The sequence below is a fragment of the Mus caroli genome, unplaced genomic scaffold (assembly GCF_978045245.1).
Source record: "Mus caroli unplaced genomic scaffold, Mus_caroli_1 scaffold_13, whole genome shotgun sequence".
Lineage (NCBI taxonomy): Eukaryota > Metazoa > Chordata > Mammalia > Rodentia > Muridae > Mus > Mus caroli.
In genome coordinates, this window is record NW_028227268.1 from 115505843 (window position 1) to 115523907 (window position 18065).

The 18065-nt window shown below is 40.3% G+C and overlaps 1 non-coding gene across 1 annotated transcript; it reads left to right on the forward strand.

The window, feature by feature from the left end:
- Positions 1 to 2086: 2086 nt before the first annotated feature.
- LOC115032628 (U7 small nuclear RNA) lies at positions 2087 to 2148 on the forward strand. Its single transcript, XR_003838265.1, has one exon. It is a non-coding gene; the product is annotated as a U7 small nuclear RNA (small nuclear RNA).
- The last annotated feature ends 15917 nt before the right edge of the window (positions 2149 to 18065 follow it).

Sequence of the window (18065 nt, forward strand, 5' to 3'; positions counted from 1 at the left end):
AAGTAAATGGAATTTAATATTTATATTTACAAAGTTCTTGCTTTGGAAATGTATCTTACAAGTCTATAGAGCCAACTTCCCGCAGAAGTTCTGAAATACTGAATAAAAAAGGATTGTCAGGATAGAGTAAGAGAGTTTATATAAAGTTAATGAGGAAACTCTAAAGACTTATAGAGCAATTTTAACAAAGTAACAAAGGTAATTCCTACAGCTGAAGATGGAGTCTAGTCTTCCTGTGATAGTTCTAAGTTTGCTTCTTTATTCTAGATTTAGAAAGATCTATGTTTGCTATTTCAAATTAAGGCTAAGTGGCCAGTTTCTGCAAGTTTATCTCTTTGTGTGCCTTACATTGGGCACTTCCAAGATGTAAGAAAAGAGATCATTAATCTACAGGGACAAAAATGCAGTGCTGGGTGACCCCAACACTATTCTAGGGTTATTTGCCTTGCTGTATAGCCTTATGAGGGTTGATACCAATGTCCTGCATTATATGCTAATGTTATGGAAATCTTCATAGAGTCTTAAGAAGGTATTGAGATCCACCTGCATTGTTGGATTAGCCCCAGGCTTTCCTGTTTACTATCAGGGCACTCTTGCCATTCCCATTTCAGATAGCCTTGTGAGTTCTCTTTACTCAGCACTGATAATATGTTTCTGTTCATAGTTAAGAGATGAGAGATTCTTGATTTTTTAATGTGATTATTCTTGAAAGAGTCAGAGAAGGACTTGCAGATGTGTGAAACTTACTTAAAAGATAACCCTACAATAGGTAGAGGGAACTTGTAGTGCCCACCACTGGCAGAAAAACACAGCATCAAGTAAGGGATGGGGTTGCCACACCACAGTCAATAACTCTGACCCATAATTGTTCCTTTCTGAAAGAACTGAAGGGTCAAAAATGAAAAAGAGCCTGAGGAAAGAGAGGTTCAGCAACAGGCCCAAATTGGGATCCAGATCAAGGGGAGGCCCAATGGCCTGACACTATTATCGAGGCTATGGAGTGCTCACAAGAAGAGGCTTGTCATGACTGCTTTCCGGAAGAACCAACAAGCAGCTGAAAGATTCAGATGCAGATATTTACACCAAACCAATGTGCAGAAACTGCTGACCTCTGTGGTTGAATTAGGGAAAAGCTTGAAGAATCTGAGGAGGAGGATGACCCTGTAGGAGGACCAGTAGTCTTAATTAACCTGGGCTGCAGAGATCTCTCAAAATGTATACACCAGCTGATATGAGGCCCCAAGATATATATATATATATATATATATATATATATATATATATATATATATATATACAGTATACAGCAGAGCCAGGGGGAGGTGGGTCACCATGAATTCTGACAGTTGTTGTGGGCATAAGGCTTGTTTGTTAATAATGTATATATTTTTACTTTATTATCCTCCTTCCAGGAACCCTGCTTAGGTTAATGACTCCATGAGGATCAGAAACAGCCTGGTCCCGGGAAACCAGAATGTGTCTAATGTTCTTCAGCCAAATGTAAATACTGTAACCTTCAGGACATCTGTTAAGCCTGTAGCAAAGAACTCTGAAAACTCAAGTTCAAGAATACATAAACAGGATTTCTCAACTTTGAAAATATAAGTATTCAATATGAGTTGTATGAGGGGCTTCATGGACTGGAAAGAGTAGACACAGCTACTATAATGAGTCATTAAAAGAAAAGTTCTTTTCTTTTAGTTAAGAAACAAGGCTTATGATTCAAGTAATAAAGGAGTACCAAGAAGAGAGGGAATGGTGATCTCAGGGTGGGATTCCACTCAACTAAGCTTATTGTTTACGTTTACAAAGGCAGACAGATATCTGAGTTCAAAGCCAGCTTGAGACAAATCAAGTTTAAGTACAGTCATAATGATGCATGCCTTTGAATTCCTAAGGAAGTAGCCTATGCAAATAAAAGCCTGGTCTTTGGTCAGCAAGATATGAGCTATACAGAGAGTTTCTAGAATTTTCCTAGCAGGTTTTTGGATTTTAGTTGGAAAATCAATGAGCTATCCAGAGAGCTTTTTGAATTTGCCTAGCAGGTTTTCTGCCTTAGTTGGGAAAATCCAAGAGTTATCTAGGGAGCTATTACAGCTCTTTTAGAATTTTCTTTAGCAGGTTTTCATATTTTGGTGGAAAACCCAAGGGCTATCTGGAGAGCTACTTGAGCAGAGGACAGAGATGCACCTACCCTTGACTTCGAGTCATTTCTTTTGCTGCTTTTCCAATTACCCATTTCTCAGAACTGTCTCCCAAACAAAGGTTTGTCCTTGGCGTTATAACTAGCTGAAAAAAATCAATCACAGCAGAATCACCTGATTGCCCCCTGACGTGGCATACCATGATTACAAATTTGTACCCCAATTCTTTTAACCTATCCTGCCAAAATGTTTTTAAAAAGGGAACAAATAGGTTTGTCCCATTATAACTTAATGTTTAAATTACAGCTACAAAGCAACTTTGAGCAACTGTATGACTCTTTCTTTCCAACACTGAGTTAGGGGACAAAGAGAATGTTCTATAGAGTGTCCAAGTCTGGGCCACACAGGAAGATATGTGATTTTCAGTCAGGGGGCATATTAAGAAAGTCAATGATCATAAAGCCAGAATACTTTACTCTAGCCAACCTTTGGACAACAAATGTTTGAAGATGGTTTGTGTTTACAAACATTCACATCTCCTGGGGTTTCTGAGCACTGAGTATTTGATTATGGAGAGACAGCTGTACACATCTTGTATGACAGGACATGAGGATTTTAGGCTGGGATGGAATCAAAGTAATGCCCAAGGCTTCAATGAGTGTCTTATTGGTACAGGACTAGAAATGAATCAAGGCTAGCATGGCAACCTAATGAAATTGTGGGGAGAGAAAGAGATAAGAGAGAGGGGGAGGGGGAGGGGGGGAGGGGGAGGGAGAGGGAGGGGGGGAGGGGGAGGGAGAGGGAGAGGGAGAGGGAGAGGGAGAGGGAGAGGGAGAGGGAGAGGGAGAGGGAGAGGGAGAGGGAGAGGGAGAGGGAGAGGGAGAGGGAGAGGGAGAGGGAGAGGGAGAGGGAGAGGGAGAGGGAGAGGGAAAGGGAGAAGGATATCTAGGGTACAGTTTGAGGCCTATAGTCTGATCCCAAGAACAACACAAAATTTACTCTAGATTAAGGTTCAGATTATAGCAACCCACTATTCACAACAAAGAATATATTCCAAGACCTCCAGTGCTGACTGGAATGTAGGAAAATGAGATACTGTTCCAGTTTGAACAGTTGGCATTTGTGATATGAATGTGGGCCATGCCACGTCTCTACCTTGCTTACTACAGGATATTTTCAAAGCCAATATTTCTTTTTCTTTTCAAAACTTGTTTTAAGCTGAAACATCCAGGAGTAGAGGAATGGTAGTATCAATTTTTGATGTCACAAGGAGTGCTTGCATATGTTCATGCTGGGGAGCACCTATTCCCTCCTGACCTTCTTTCCTGGTTTTGACGTGTTACAGTGAAATACATGGTACAAATAAATAGTGTGTTGGCAGAATTAACACACTCAGTGACTCAGTGGGAGAGAGCCTGTGTAATATCCACAGATACCTGGTTTATGTCCCCAGCACTGTAGTAATAACTATTATTAGAGAAAAATAGAGGGTCCAGCCTATATGCATGGTCAAAAGACTAGCGATGTCCCTTAGGGCTGGTGGTATCTATAAAATATTTAGGGTGCCATTCCCACACAAATAGTCTCTCTTGTAGATTCTATACTAATTGTTTTATGCTTTGAAATTTCCTACTTCATTTGTAGGTTTCTGAATGAGGCATTGTCATAACACCTGAGGTGCTTGCAACCCCTGTAACATAGTTTTACTTGTGTGCTTGTTCCTACCATTCAAAATGAAGGGCTCTAGGTTGAACTACACCAATATAAGCAATGTGACTTGCAGTCACCTTCCATTTTCTCAGCTTTTTTGTGTTTTCTAAGGTGTATCCAGCCCTCTGTGTACCCAATATGGTCTTATGTTCTCTGTTAGTGAACAACAATGGGCTTTCCATTTCAGTGATCTAACCTGTGGGATGTTCTTCTTGCTTCATGTTCCTGGTACATAGGTGAAGATTTCTCTGAGGGGCATCTTTCAGAACTGGCTCCCCATGTCACAGAATTTGCACCTCCTTACCACAAGTCCCAGTGGAAGTGGCACAGATTGTACTATGCAGAACCTTCCAATGGAGTTGCTGACTTCAGCATGTGACGGTTCTTGCCAACCCCTGATGAGGAGGTACTCTATGAAATCTCACAAATATTGCTTCTACAGGGCCCCAGCCAATTGTTTCAGCACGAGGTCTGTGGCCAGCTCTACATCCCTGCCTTCAGTTCCCTTGTCTTGCTTCAAAGCCAGCTACCTCCAGATGCCATTTTTTTTTTTTTTTTTTTTTGCTCAGTTCATCTGCTTGAATACTTTGGACTTGGCACTTCCTTAGACTCTGCTCTAACAGGTTCTAAATTCTACATAAGAAAGATGAAGACTCTCTAATGTAGCTCTGACCCAAGTCCTACAACTCTCACATTGCCAAGATTATATAGTATAATGACAGTAGCTAAAAATAATTATTATGGACTTGGTTTTCAGAATAGCTAGCAGAGAGGAATTCTTATGTTATAAAACAATAAGATGTATAGGAAGTGGTAGACAGCTAATCATCCTGATGTAATCATTCCACAGAGAATACATGTGGAATATCTCCACACAACGTGCTAGTCTATGAATACATGCCAATATGTGTCAATTGAGGCACCAAGAAAAGATTGATCTGCTGTATACACACTTGCTAAGCCCTGAAGATCTTTAAACATGGTCCTTTTCAGTGATTTCATCCAGATCTATTAATTCACAGAAGCAGTTATTGGATAAGATACAGCCCCCACCATTACCCCTGGCATTTATTTTGCATATGTGAATTTTTCTTGGAATGGATAACCACATTTTCAAATATCTTTCTCACACCCTTGCTCTTGTATAATAGACTTGAAACCACAGTGACACATTGGAGCACTGTGACAGCACAGTGGAGCACTGTGAAACCAAAGTGAGCACTGTGACACCACAGTGGAGCACTGTGACACCACAGTGGAGCACTGTGAAATCACAGTGGGGCATTGTGACATCCCAGTGGAGCACAGTGACAGCAAAGTGGAGTACTGTGGCACCACAGTGAGCACAGTGACTGCACATTGGAGCAATGTGACATCACAGTCGAACACACTGTAACCCCAGAGTGGAGCATTGTGACACTACAGTGCAGCACTCTGAAACCACAGTGTCACAATGTGATATCACAGTGAGCACTGTGACAGTAGAGTGGAGTACTGTGACACAACAGTCGAGCACTGTGACACCAGAGTGGAGCACAGTACACCACAGATAAGCACTGTGACACCACAGTGGAGCACAGTACACCACAGATAAGCACTGTGACACCACAGTGGAGCACTGTGACACCACTGTGAGCATTGTGATATCACAGTGGAGCACTGTGACACCACTGTGAGCACTGTGACATCATAGTGGAGCATTGTGACACCACAGTGGAGCACTGTGACACCACAGTGGAGCACTGTGACACCACAGTGGAGCACTGTGACACCACAGTGGAGCACTGTGACACCACAGTGGAGCACTGTGACAGCACATTGTAGCATTGCGACATCACAGTGGAGCACTGTGACTCAACAGTGAGCACTGTGAAAGCACATTGGTGCACTGTGACAGCACATTGGATCACTGTGACACCACAGTGAGTACTGTGATACCACAGTGGAACACTGTCACCACACTGGAGTATGTGACACCACAGTGGTGCACTCTGACACCACAGTGGATCACTGTTACACCACAGTGGAGCCTGAGACACCACAGTGGAGCACCATGACACCACAGTCGAGCACTGTGACACCACAGTGGAGCACTGTGACATCACAGTGGAACATTGTAAAATCCCAGTGGAGCACTGTGATAGCACAGTGGAGCATTGTGACACCACAGTGGATCACTGTGACAGCACAGTGGAGCACTGTGACAGCACAGTGGAGCACTCTGACGTCACAGTGGAGCACAATGACACCACAGTGGAGCACTGTGACACCATAGTGGAGCACTGTGACAGCACAGTGGAGCACTGTGACATCACAGTGGAGTAATATGAAATCACAGTGGAACACTAAATTAGCATGTAGCAACAAATACTTTTTAATGCTTAGCCATCAGAACCTCTAGTTTGGTGCTGAGGAAAGGAAAAAAGAGTGCTTTTAGGCGAGAGCTTGGAATAGAAAATCTCCCCACAACAGTGAGACTTGAGGTATATTTTCAATCACTAAGTAAATCAAAGGCGGAGGAAGCAACAGAACTGATGGAAAAACAGATATGCTACTCATTTCTTCCTTCCCATCTTTTCTGGAATTTTCATAAGTGAACAAAAACTGTCCACTTATGAAATAGCTTAACTTTGAAGTCCCTATGGATGAGTGTGGTGATTTGAATATGCTTGGCCCATGGGATGTGGCATTATTAAGAGGTGTTATCTTGTCAGAGGAAGTATGCCTCAGGCTCCACCCAGTGCAAAGGTTTCTTTCTGGTTGCTTTTGAATCAAGATGTAGAACTCTTATCTCCTTTTCCAGCACCAAGTCTTCCTCTATGATGCCATGCTTCCCACCATGATGACAATGAACTGAACCTCTGAAACTATAAGCCAGCCCAAATGAAATATTTTCCTTTATAATTGCCTTGGTCATGGTGTCTCTTCACTACAATGGGACCCTAATTAATGCATATAAGCTACCAGCCCAAGATACCATGGCTCTGAAGTGAGGAGAACCTTGAAACTGTGATTTCCATGTTTAATCCTCCAGAGTGGTCCTAATGGACCCTGAAGCCTCATTCAGGGGCAGAAATTCTTTAAGCCTGATATATGCATACAAAACATTCTGATTTCTTGGTAGAGAAAGCTATGTCATAGATCACATATGACTGACCCAGGCTCACAGATCCTGGAAGCCTTGAAAGCATGAAACAACAAAGAAACAACTTGATACATCCGAGTTGTGGGGCCAGGAAAGGCAGCCTGTTTTTGTTGAATGAGGCTTGCTCCAGAGACCCAGTAAAAAACTCAAAAGGGAAATAACAGTGAGCCACATTCCCAGAGACAGGTACCTAACCCACAGAGACCCCAACTCCATAATCCTGTGACTATAAGTCATGCAGACAATGTTCCAAGCTCCTGGCATTCTGGCTAGACTCCACCCCCACAGTTACCTGACTATAGCCAGGTATATTCCTCCCCACAGTTACCTGGCAACAGCAAGGTAGCCCAGCCCGTTATAAAAGGGGATGCTTGGCCCCTCCTCTCTCTCTTAAACTCTCATCTTTCTTACTCTCATCTCTATCTCTCTTCTCTCTTTTCTCTCCCTCTCTCTTTCCCCTTCTCTCCTCATGGCCATAGCCGGCCTCTCTCTTTCTTTTACCTTCTCTCTTTTTCCCTACCTTTCTACAAAAAAGCTCTAAAACCATAGACTGTCTCTGCTTATCAAGGCCTGCCATGTTTGAACAATGGGATAGGCTTTCCCCTAAAGAGCAGCATCTAGCCTCCTGCTGGAAGGCCTTCCTGCACTCCAGCCACGGACCAGACCAGGGACTATCAACAACGTGGGAACCATCCAGCGCCCCCTCTCACAGCCCTCCCCTCTCTTCAGCCTTGAGGCTGGCTAAGGCGCCACCCAGGGTCCCCACTTTGTTCTCAGCTCTATTGGGCGACATCTGGTTGCCTGAGACTGCTATCTCTGTTATCTGAGACCTGTTATCTCTGGTCTCTGTGAGGCCCAGAAACCTCGGACTGCCTCTTGTCCACCCCCCAGCAGGCTGGGTTCCATGACTTCCCACAGCCAGATGCCCACACGGGGCCACATGGAAAGTGTGTGGTAGTCCTCCCACGTCTGCCCACTCAGAGCACTGGAACTCTGGTGGGACAAGGATTTTCTCCCATTCCCTTTATTTCCCCAAGCTGACAGCCCAACACTGAGTGAAGAACTTAAGCCCAGTCTGGACACTATAGAACCTAGGAAAAATGACTACATTGCTTTCACATTGTACCTAGGATTGCAGAAGAGAACATGAAGGATAAAATGCATCATCCCTAATGGTCATAGTAAGAGCAACATACACATGACTACTTGAAAAATGTGGTTGTACAAGCAATGGTTGTTCAGTGCTAACTCCAGGATGGGTACAAGGAAGTCTGAACTAGAGTCCACACCCAATAAGTGATCATGTTACTCGTGTTCAGGTGAGGGCTTGTCTTAACCTCACAGACTCTTCAGCCTTTTAGTTTCTGAAGGACAATGAAACATCTTGCAATTCTTAAGGGTCTTTGACCTTCTAAGAGTGAATAAATAGGGAGAACAAGAACTCTGGCAGCCTACATGCTGTCATTGACTTCTGCTTCATAATGCTGACTTCTGAGAGATGGGGTTTTCTCTGACCATAAAATATACTTGATTTTGTGTGACTCCTGGGATCATAGAAATTACACTCTGGTTTTCTACATGCAGCACAGGAGGGCCTGCCCATGGCTGTGTAAATAAAGCCACAAGGGGTATAATGGCTAAATCTGTTATTTTCCTGAAATTTGTGGGTCTGAATTTCATATCAGTAACAACATTGCCTCTGAGATAAACTCCTGGGGTAGTTATGAACTCCAGAGAACAAAAGCTTTAGAGAAACCTTCACTTTGTTTTTGTTATTGTCAAAATTAGTGTTTCCAGTAAGAACTAAAAAGTCAAGCCATCACTGAGTTCAAGAGAGCTACCTGGAGCTGGCAACTGTGGTTTGAATTTGGACCACTGTGCTCCTCTGGCGCCAAAGTAACAGCCTAGGGCTCGTTAGAGAGTAGGCATGGCTGAGATCAGCATAACTGCCTGGCACACTGGCTGCTGTGCAGCACCTTTTACCCCATAGCTTCTTGTAGAGTCTAGTATAGCTTTTGTTCTCTCTGTACAAGTGCCTGCCTTCTCCTGTCATGTCCAATACCTACAGCAGAAAGGTGAGACTCCTCCTCCCTAGGCCTCTGGGCTCCATGAGAATGGTCATGCTTTGTTCACAGCTCTAAGGGAAACCCACACTCTTTGTGAGGTCCCTTTTTGCATTGCTTGCTGTTAGCATGCCTAGACAGTGAACAAATGATACTTCCTGAGGGAAAAAACACACAATTAATTAGAAAAAAAGTTATTTTGCCAATTGTATAGCCAGTTCCCTAAATGAATTGATAGTTTTCCTACATGCGATAAAAATCAGTATTATGGCAGGGCAGTGGTGACAGATACTTTTAATCTGCAGCACTTGGGAGGCAGAGGTAGGTATATCTTTGACTTGAGGACAGCCTGGTCTACAGAGTGACTTCCAGGACATCCAGGGCAACACAGAGAAACCCTGTCTCAAAAAATGAAAACAAAAACAAATCAGTATTATATATACATAATACCAAATGATAGATTTTATCATGTGCTTTCATATGTATCTCCGAAGCACTGAGATCCCCTTTAAGCCTAACTTATTCTTCTGTTGTCCATTCTTCTCCTGCCTTAGTTTTCCAGGAACATTTTTCTGTTCCCAAGTTTTTTTTATTTTTAATCTAATTGTATGGAAATACTTGATAAAACACATTTTGTGTGCATCTGGCTTATTTCATTTAACACTATGACCTCCAGACATCATAATCTATTCTTTATGGCTGCTAGATAGTATTCAAGTGTGTGTGTGTGTGTGTGTGTGTGTGTGTGTGTGTGTGTGTGTGTGTGTGCATGTAATGATTTGCATGTACTTGGCCCAGGGAGTGGCACTATTAGAAGGTGTGGTGTTGTTGAAGTGGGCATGGCCCTGTTGGAATAGGTGTGTGGAATAGGTTGGCACGGGCTTTAAGACCCTCATCCTAGCTGCCTGGAAGCGAGAATTCTGCTAGCAGCCTTCAAATGCAGATTAAGAATTCTCAGCTCCTCCTGAAGCATTCTGGCCTTGATGATAGTGGACTAAACCTCTGGATCTGTAAGCCAGCCTCAATTAAATGTTGTCTTTAAAAGAGTTGCCTTGGTCATGGTGTCTGTTCACAACAATAAAACCCTAAGACAGTGTGTGTGTGTGTGTGTGTGTATACACGCATGCATGCATACAAGTTCACATGTATATATGCCAGAAATATTCTTTATAAACATTCTTTGTTACATTGCCTATTTTAAAAAATGTTGCAATAAGCATGCATGTTCAGGAAACTCAGTTATAAATTTCCCTGGATCCTTTTGGAAATATACCTAGATATGATATGGCTGAAACATAGGGTAGTCTTATTTTTAGATTTTTTTTGAGGGGCCACGAAAGTGAATTTTCCTATCAGTGACACTGGATTGCATTCCACTGGATGCCATGTGCTCACATCTCACATCCTTGGCAGCACTAGGTGTTAGTCATTCTGTCTTGAGTGAGATGAAATGTCAATACAGATCTGATTTTATCTCTTTAGTTATTTGCTCTTCTTTTGAGAACTGTCCAACTCCCTGGCCCCATTTCCTGGAATTATTTGTGGTATTTTTACAGTTTAATACTTTGAGTTTTGAAAATATATTCTGCATTATCAATTGCCTGTTCGTGGATTAGTTGTCAGTTTTTTCTCACATTCTCTAGTGTGCTTTGCCACTCTTTTATCCACTTTGTTGAAGACAAACTTTATAATTTCCTACAATCTTTCAAATCTTATTTTAATTTCCTAGGTTATTGGAGTTTTCTCTTCTGGAAGTCTTCACCTATGACCACATTCTTAACTGTTCCTCCTATATTTACTGTAGTACTTGGAAAGTTTCAAGTCTTACATTAAGAACTTTAATTCATTGGTAAGAGATATGGACATAGTTATAATCTTGGGCATGTGGATTTCCTGGCTCCAATCACTAAAGAGACTATCATTTACCCATTGTATGCTTTTGGATATATTTCATGAAATACATGAGACTGCAGCTTTTGTAGGCTTATTTGGGGTCTTCTGTTCCATTTGTCTGTGTGAATGTTTTTGTTTTAGTACTATGCTGTCTTAGTTAAAATGGCTATGTACTGTAATTTGAGGTCACATAAAGTCAAAACTGCTTATGATTTATTTGCTAGTTTTTTTCCATATGAATTTCAGGATTGTTCTTCCTAGTTTGTGAAGAATATCATTGGAATTTTGATAGAGAGTGTACTGACTCTGCAGACTGCCTGTGATAATGTAGATGTTGCCACAATAATTCTATTGATTCACACACATAGGCAGTCTTTCTATCTTCTGGCATCTTCTTCAATTTATTTTCTCAATACCTTCTAGTTTTTATTGTAGATTTTTTTTCCTTCTTCACTTCATTTCATCATAGCGGGTCACTGCTACATTGTTATGAACTAGATTTTTAAATAAACTTTTCTTCATGTTCATTGTTGATGAAATTGATAGTATAGGGTCATATCAATTGCAAACAGAGCTAATTTGATTTTCCTTTTCTCTTTGTATCCCATCTAGTTCTCTCTATCATTTATTGCTTTGTTTATGAATTCTAATACTACATTGAGTAAGAGTTGGAAGAGTGAAAATACTAGTCTCATCCATTGTCTTAGGGTAAATCCTTTCATTTGCTTGATATTTGTTATTTATCTGTAGGTTTATTATATGTATATGGTATTATGTTAAATAGTTTAGATATATTCCTAATTTCTTTGGGGTTTCCATCATGAAGAGATTCTAAGATTTTTACAAAGATTTTTGCTGTATCTAGTGAGATGAACATGCGATTTCTGTCATAAGTCCACATATGGCTTATTTACATATATTGAATAATTTACATATATTGAATATATGTAAATTACATATATTTACATATATTGAATAATCCATGTATTCATGAAAAGAAATTAGCTTGATTATGATATTTTTTTGTCTTTCAATGTGTGGTCGAATTTTATTTGCAAGCATTTTGTTGAGAAATATCATGTATTTTTCTGGAATAAATTACTCTGTGATGATTAAACTTAATTGTCAACTTGATAGAATCTGAAATTACTTGGGAGCTAGACCCCATGTCATGACTGTAGGGACAATGTTAATTATATTGATTGATATGGGAAGACCCATCTTTTAAATAATTAAACCATTTTCATAGAAGAGTTTGATCATATTACTCCAAAATTCAAACAAGATAACAGCAAAAAAGAAAAAAAGAAAGAGAGATAGAGATAATAGACCAAGCTCCATGAATACATGTATCTAACAATTCTCAACAAAATACATGCAAACTGAATTCAAGGATGTATGAGAAAGATGATTCCCTGTGATTATAATTAATCTGAGTGTTTCTTAGGGATTCAAGAATTGCCCAACATACGGAAGTGAATAAATGTAGTGGATTAGATAAATGGATTTAAGAGCAAGAATCATATGATTGTCTCGGTAGTTGCAGAAAAGGTTTCTGACAGAATCCAACTCCTCTTTATGGTAAAAGCTCTTAAGGAATTAGTAATAAAAGGAACGTGTCTCAACCTTTTAAAGGTATATATGATAAACATATAGCAAATATTATACTAACTGAGCAAGAACTCTAAGCATTCCCATTAAACTGAGAGTCAAGAAAAGCTTTTCACATTCTCTGCTCTTAGCCAACATTGTGCTAGAAGTCTTAGCTAGCCTGGTAAGGCAAAAAAAGCAAATACAAGGTTACAAATAGGAAAATAAGTAGCATACAAAACCAGAAGCTTTTCTATATATAAATAATAAATATGTCAAACAAGAAATCATGGACATAATTCAGACACAGGCCTAATTAAGAAATTAAATATCTCTTCTCTCTCTCTCTCTCTCTCTCTATATATATATATATATATATATATATATATATATATATACACACACACACACAAAATCAAACACTAATGAATTAAATTGAGGAAAATACTAGAAGATAGAAGGCCTAACATATTTATGAACTGGAAGAACCAATTCCGTAAAATATACCTATTAAAAAAAAAAGTAATCTGCAGCTACAGTGAAATTCCATCACAGTGTCAATGGTAGTATTTCCATAAAAAGACAATCAACTTAAAATTCATTTAGAATTATAAAAGTCCACAAATTATAATGCATTCCTAAATATAATTAATAATTATAAAAATATGATAATTATAATAGTGCTGGAAGAGTTAAAATACTTTATTTCAAATTATAATACAGAGATATAGTAACAAAACAGCATGGTACCATAAAAAAACAGTCAAGCAGATCAATTAAAACAGAATAGAAGATAAAGATACAAATGCAGGTTGTTATAGCCTCTTGATTTTTGACAAATATACTCAAAGGCAAATAGACACTCTTTTTAACAAATGGAGTTCAAAACCTGAAAAAGTAATTAAACTAGATCTTTATTTCTCATCCTGCAGAAAAATCCACTCCAAATAAATCAATGATGTTAGACCAAAAACTCTGTACTTGCTAGAGCAAAATAATAGAAGAAACTCTTCAATATACAGTGTGAGTACAAAGTCTAACTATAACTCCAGTTACTTAGAATAAAAGGCCAATGATTAACAAATGTTACCTCATGAAATTACAAAAAAAAAAAGCTGTACAACAAAGAAAGAGTGAAATATATATCTACAGGCTGAGAGAACATCTTTGCCAGCTCTACTTCTGTCTTAATTGCTTTCTTTGTTGTTGTCAGACCAAATATCTGACAAGAAGCAACTTGAGAAGGAAAGGGCTTATTTCAGATGATAGTTCAAGATGATGTGTTCTATGCCATGAAGGAAGGCATGGCAGCAAGAGTGAGAGGCAGCAGGTCAGGGAGCAGTCAGGAGGTTGTCCTGGGCTGTATAACCCCAGTGTACCTACTTCATCCAGGAAGATTCCAGATAAAACCCTTTCAACCTTTCCAAACAGCAATAGTAGCTAGGGATCAAGTGGGAGACTTTTTCACATTCAAACCATAAAATCTGACAGAGGATTCCTATCTAGAATATACAAAAAACTTTAAAAATAAACAGGAAAAATTCAACCAAAAAATGTGCTAATGGAAAGGGGGAGTGGGTGGGAAGGGGACTGGGGGGGTGGGTATGGGGGACTTTTGGGATAGCATTGAAAATGTAAATGAGGAAAATACCTAATAAAAAATAAATTTAAAAAAATGTGCTAATGGACTGATCAGAGAATTTCCAAAAGAATAAATATAAACTGCAAGTAAACACTGAAGAATGATTGAACACTCTTTGCCAAACTAAAAATATTTTGAAATTTCATAGCACTCCAGTCTCAATGGCTTAGCATGAACAAAACAAATGCCAATATATGTTCTCCAGAATTCAGGGAAAGAGTAATCTGATCTTACTGTTAGGAGGAGGGCAAAACTGGCATGTGGAATTCTGTGTGGTTTCTCAAAAAGCTAAAAACAGAACTTCCATGTGACCCATCTGTACCACTCTTGAACACATAACTAAGGGATTTCATAGCCTATAGCAGAAATCCATGCTCATCCATGCTTATTGTCTTCACAATGGTAACAAAATGGAATCAGCTGGGATGTCCACCAACAGGTGAGTGAACAATGAGAGGTGCATACACACAATGGAATTTTATTTAGGCCACAATGAGCAAGGAAATTATGATACTTTTCGGGAAAGTGAATGGAATGGAGAAATATATTCTATTAGTGGAGATAAACATTCTGTTAGGTAAGATAGTTCATGTAAGTACTATGTACTCTCTTGCATATGTAGATTCTAAATTTAACTTTTATATGTGTGTATTTATGTGAGTGTATGTGTGTGTGTGTGTGTGTGTGTGTGTGTGTATGTGTGTGTGTAAACCTGAAAATGAAAAATGGGCTCAGAGAGTGGAAAAAGAACCATTTGGAGGGGCTGGTGAGATGGCTCAGTGGGTAAGAGCACCATCCGTAATGAGATCTGACACCCTCTTCTGGTGTGTCTGAAGACAGCTACAGTGTAAAAAAAAAAAAAAAAAAGAAGCATTTGGAGATAGTAGTGGGAAAGTAGAAGGGAGAATAATGGGAATGGAAAGGTATAAGCTGGGGTAGGAGACAAAGGAAAAGAAGTGAGAAGGTCAAGAGGAGAGGTTCCACAAAAACTAAAAATGCTATAAGAATATATGATACCTTATAAGGAAATTAAAGATAGACTTGAAATTGAGAAAAAATATGGGTTCTAAGGGATTTTTAAGGGTCATTTTTCTGAAGCAACTCTGGCTTCTAGGTTTGGCATCTAATCTGATTACATTAAAGTCATGTTAACGCTATTGGTGATTGGGAAAAGAACACTGGAGACAGACTGGACAGAACCTTGCAAAGTGTGCTTGAGGCCTAGCAAGGTCTTCCTTCCTTCCTTCCTTCCTTCCTTCCTTCCTTCCTTCCTTCCTTCCTTCCCTCCCTCCCTCCCTCCCTCCCTCCCTCCCTCCCTCCCTCCCTCCTTCCTTCCTTCCTTCCTTCCTTCCTTCCTTCCTTCCTTCCTTCTTAAATAATTCTTAAATACACAGGTTTAACACAAAGGAAGACACTCAAAATTCTAATGGTTATTATGGTAGAGACTGTGATTGTAATTTATGATGTAATTAATCACCCACACCAGGAAGGTCCAATATATTAACCTTCTTTGTATTATAGCAATAAATTTGAGGAAGGAACCTGAGAACCATGTGCTTGCTCTTACATGTATACAACTAAAAATGTTGGCTGGGAACTTTTTTCCTAGCCATCCCCGAACATACTTAGGCTTTTTATTAGAGAAAGTGAACATTAGGTAAAAAGAAAACAGCCAGCCTTTGAGGGATAATTGGACCCTGGCTCTGAACTGTAACCAATTCTCCATTCAACTCTCCTATTTGCCCTTTGTGGAAGACAGACAATGGAGAATAGCAGTAGATGACTGTAAGCTGACAAAATTATAGAAGAAAACTTCCCTAACCTAAAGAAAGGACATACAAGAAGCCTACAAAACTCAAAATAGACTGGATCAGAAAAGAAATTCCTCTGGTTAAATAATAATCAAAAACATCAAATGCAAAAAAACAAAGAATATTAAAAGTAGTAAGGGAAAAAGGTCAAGTAACATATAAAGCAGGCCTATCAGAATGGTAACTATAGACAAGCTGGACCCTGGCAGCGGACCAACCCCTGCCCCAGCTCTCCTGGGTCTCTAAGGGGTAAGGCACTTCCCACCCCATTGACCAGCCAGAGATCCTGAAAGAGGGTCACCTCCTCTGGCCAAGAGTCTCCTAGCCCCAGCCGCTCAGAGCTTCACTGCCCGAAGGTCTAGCCCGGTAGGCTCACTCAACCTGAAGTACGGTTGTCACTGACTGTAGGCAGTATGTTCTCCTCCCTTCATATATCCCAAATGCTTGAACTGTTTTCCAATCTTAGGGCCTCAGACTTGTGAATAAGGACCCTTGCCTCCTGACACTGTGAAATTGGTGACTGGCTAATTTCCTGGTGTGGTTATTTGCTTCTCACCCTGGAGGCTTGGGTCAGGGTGAAAGTCTTCATTACTGTCTTTTGTTGATTTCAGTTTTGCATTTTCATAAGACTCTAAGGGGAGTCCTCTAGAGAGAGGTTTTTAAAAGATACTGTAGAACAGTGGTTCTCAACATGGGTATCAAGCAACCCTTTCACAGGGGTCACATATCGGATATCCTGCATTTCAGACATTTACATTAGGATTCATAACAGTAGCAAAATTACACTTACGAAGTCATAACAAAAATAACTTTAACCACAACACACATGTCACCAAACATGAAGAACTGTATTAAAGGGTCACAGAGTTAGGAAGGCTGAGAAACCCTGCTATAGAGCATGCTGAGCTAAAGCTTTCGAGGCTGTTTGGAGACAAGTGATATTCTATTTGGGGTTGTCTTTGATGGTAAGGACACGCAAAAATTGGAAGAGATGTTTTGTATACAGCTCAAAGGGAAGACAACACCACCAATGTAAAAGGGTCCCTGAGTCTTTCTTTAACTTTCTGGCTGTGGTCCTAGATTTTAACCTGGGCGTGCCATAGGCTTCCATGAGGCATCCAAGAGGCACCTGCCTATCTGTAGGTCACAACCAAGAGATGACCTCTCCAATCTGGTCAATTGTGGACAACACAGAGTCCCCAGGAAGTCACTGTGACCTGTGCTGGCCCACAGGTTAGGGGCAGGAAGAAAGTAGGAGCAAGGACACTTGGTGCTTTCAGGGCAAAGGCATTGTGAACAAATATACACATTAGACACTTGAACATCTACATAATACCTTTCCCACAGCATTTCACACTATAAGCACTACACATACTTGCAAACATCAAATACCCCATGTGGTGGTTTGACTTTGATTGGCCCAGAGAGTGGCACTATTAGGTGTGGCCTCGTTGGAGTAAGTGTGGTCTTGTTGGAGGAACTGTGTCACTGCGGGGGTGGCGAGGAGACTCTCCTCCTAACCACATGGGAGCCAGTCTGCTTCTGGCTTCCTTTGGATGAAGATATGGAACTCTCAGCTCCTCCTATGCCATGAACTGCCTAGATACTCTCATGTTCCTGCCTTTATGATACTGGACTGAACCTCTGAACTCATGAGCCAGCCCCAAATAAATGTCCTTTGCAAGAGTTGTCTTGGTCATGGTGTCTGTTCACAGCAACAAAACCCTAGCTAAGACACCTCACAATACCTATCTCACACATACCACACACACAAACAGTACACACTATACTCACATGCATCACACTTGAAAATACCATACAGCACATTAGACACCACATACCACACTCCACACATTACATGCATGCCACACCCACAGATTCCACACAAGATAAATTATATTCTCTAGACACAAAAGAGACATACATAGGAATACCACTCAAAAATACCAGGTTACACAGCACACACATGAACACACACACATACACACACACACACACACACACACATACACACATCACCTACATCCTAGCTCTCTAAGCACACATAAATATAAACTATGCACTTCA